This window comes from Epinephelus moara, chromosome 21, assembly GCF_006386435.1.
Source record: "Epinephelus moara isolate mb chromosome 21, YSFRI_EMoa_1.0, whole genome shotgun sequence".
NCBI lineage: Eukaryota > Metazoa > Chordata > Actinopteri > Perciformes > Serranidae > Epinephelus > Epinephelus moara.
In genome coordinates, this window is record NC_065526.1 from 39,138,857 (window position 1) to 39,141,539 (window position 2,683).

The following is a 2,683-nucleotide window of genomic DNA, read 5'->3' on the forward strand; positions in this document are numbered from 1 at the left end:
TTTTGACCTCTGAGTATCTGAGTTTTTGATATCTCATGGAAGACAAAGAAAGTCAGTTTGAGAAGAGAAGAGCGAGGTCACGAGCTTTCTGGCACGGCTCGGGACCTTGACTTTTTTGCTTCCACATCCGACAGCCCATTGGTCCGACATCCCATTGTTCCGACCATATTAAACCCACTGTTCCGAAGTCCTTTCCGAAATCATCATGATGCCCTGTGGTTAAGGTCTGGTTAGGTTTAGGCACAAAAACCACTTGGTTAGGGTTAGGAAAAGATCATGGTGTGGGTTAAAATGAAAAAGAAAGCGACAAACACATAAGCCATGAGCCTGCTTCGCCTCAAGCCTTTCCCAGCTGACCCAGAGCCAGTCGCAGCGCACCATCAAGGTAGAAATATGCCCGCCGGGAGCCATTCAGCACCGCGGAGAGTCGGACTAATGGGATGTCGGACCAATGGGCTGTCGGACCAATGACATGGACCCGTTCCACAAAGCTTCCTGTAACCCATCAGTTTTCTGAAAGTGAGTGACAAAAGTCTCAACATCGGCCAGGCCAAAGGTGGCCAGGTCAGTGATGTCTTCAGGCCAGTTGCTTAGGTCAAACATGGTGGCAGCGGCCTTCAAGACATCCATATCAAGATTGCCAAACCGCGTGGTGAGGTTGTCACAGAAGCCATTGATTAGTTTATCTTTCACTTTGTGGAAGTCATCATCATCCGCTTGTTTCCTGTTGACTTTTACACCAGAGAAGGTCTTTCCAGGAAAAGGTCTGTTACACCCGCAAACGTAATAACAGCCCACAAACGTAATAAACCACAAACGTAATACAAATCTGCAGCTTTGAATGTAATAATGCAAATGTAATAAATTTCCCACAAATGTAATAGCAGCTGCCTACTACAAACGTAACACACAATTTTCCGCAAATGCAATAACTATTACATTTGCAGGAAATTATTACATATGTGGGAAGATGAAAATCTAAACTGTAATAACTTCCCACAAATGTAATATGAGACTGAATAATGATCTTTGTGGTTGTTGTTGTTTGTTTGTTTGTTTACTTATACACCTGCCAATAGTGATGCGTGTGTTGACAAGCAACCCGCAGGTCGGGTCAGAAATTGACAGAGCAGTGTTCTGAGTAAGTTAGAAATAACTTACAGAAACACACACATACACACACTGGTCATTCCTTGTCAGTTCACAGAATTACTCTGTGGCAGCAAATATGTTGTTTAATTGGATTTATTTTATTTTCTTCTGCCTCTTGTTAATACGGATTTCTCTGCAGCATCCGGCCTACAGTACCTGTTCAGCACCTCGGACAGTGGCGCTGCGGGATGGGTTGGCTCTCATAGGGTGTCAGGTGCAGGTTGTAAGGTTTTAAAAACCATGGTTTACAATAACTTAATCCTCCTCCACTCAAAAATGTGTTTTCTTCTTGTTCCTACAGATGAATGTTTGAGCCTCACTGTGCAGAATGATGTATGTGCTGAGCTTGACACTCGAAGGCTGTTTTCACATTTATCTGCTGAAAATGCTCATATGATTTTAAGGGCTAGGGCTACGAGCCTATGTTGGTGGCTTATGTAGCCTATGTTTGAACCGTTTGATTAAAATATGTCTGCATATCAAAAGCCAAAAACTTGGAAGGGCTACAAGCACGATTTGTGACATCACATATATTTTAGAAGCCAGTCATGGTCCAATGTTCAACTTACACAAGTGTGATGTGGAAACTTGAAGCCTCCCGTGCACATACACTGAGAATGGACTTAACAGTGAAACCTTTGGGATGGGCGGTATCATATATATCTTGAGATTTCAATGAATCCATTGATACCAAATACATCATGCTGGCTTACCGGGAAAGGGGTGAAAAGTTGTTCCAAAGTTGAACTGTTTTACCGCAAAGTTACCATCGCCTGCGCGTCTTCTTTGGTTTTATTGGTAGAGTTTTGATGCATACCCATACATTCATTTATTTGCGGCAACTATCAAATAATTCATATTCAAATAATAATAAGTGGATGAGACGTTACAGTACACTTAACTGAAAGGCTGTTTATTTAAAGTAATGTAACATAATGTATCATTTTGTCTGGGAAATTTTCAGTTACCTACATGGCAATTCTCACTTTCCTGCATTCACATAGGCTACATTAATTTAAGTTCACCAGTCATTAATTATTTGCAAGCCTTTAATTGTCAGTGTTCAGACAGTCTTGGTCCATGTTACTATCAAAAAGTACACGAACCAGTCTTAAATCTTGAAAAATGTTTTTATTACTTCAAAGAATGAACGACATATTCAAGTTTTTGGCTTTTGATATGCAGACATATTTTAATTAAATGGTTCAAACGTAGGCTACATAAGCCACCAACATAGGCTTGTAGCCCTAGCCCTTAAAATCATATGAGCATTTTCAGCAGGTAAATGTGAAAACAGCCTTCGAGTGTCAAGCTCTGCACATACATCATTCTGCACAGTGAGGCTCAAACATTTATCTGTAGGAACAAGAAGAAAACACATTTTTGAGTGGAGGAGGATTAAGTTATTGTAAACCATGGTTTTTAAAACCTTACAACCTGCACCTGACCCCCTGTGAGAGCCAACCCATCCCGCAGCGCCGCTGTCCGAGGTGCTGAACAGGTACTGTAGGCCAGATGCTGCAGAGAAATC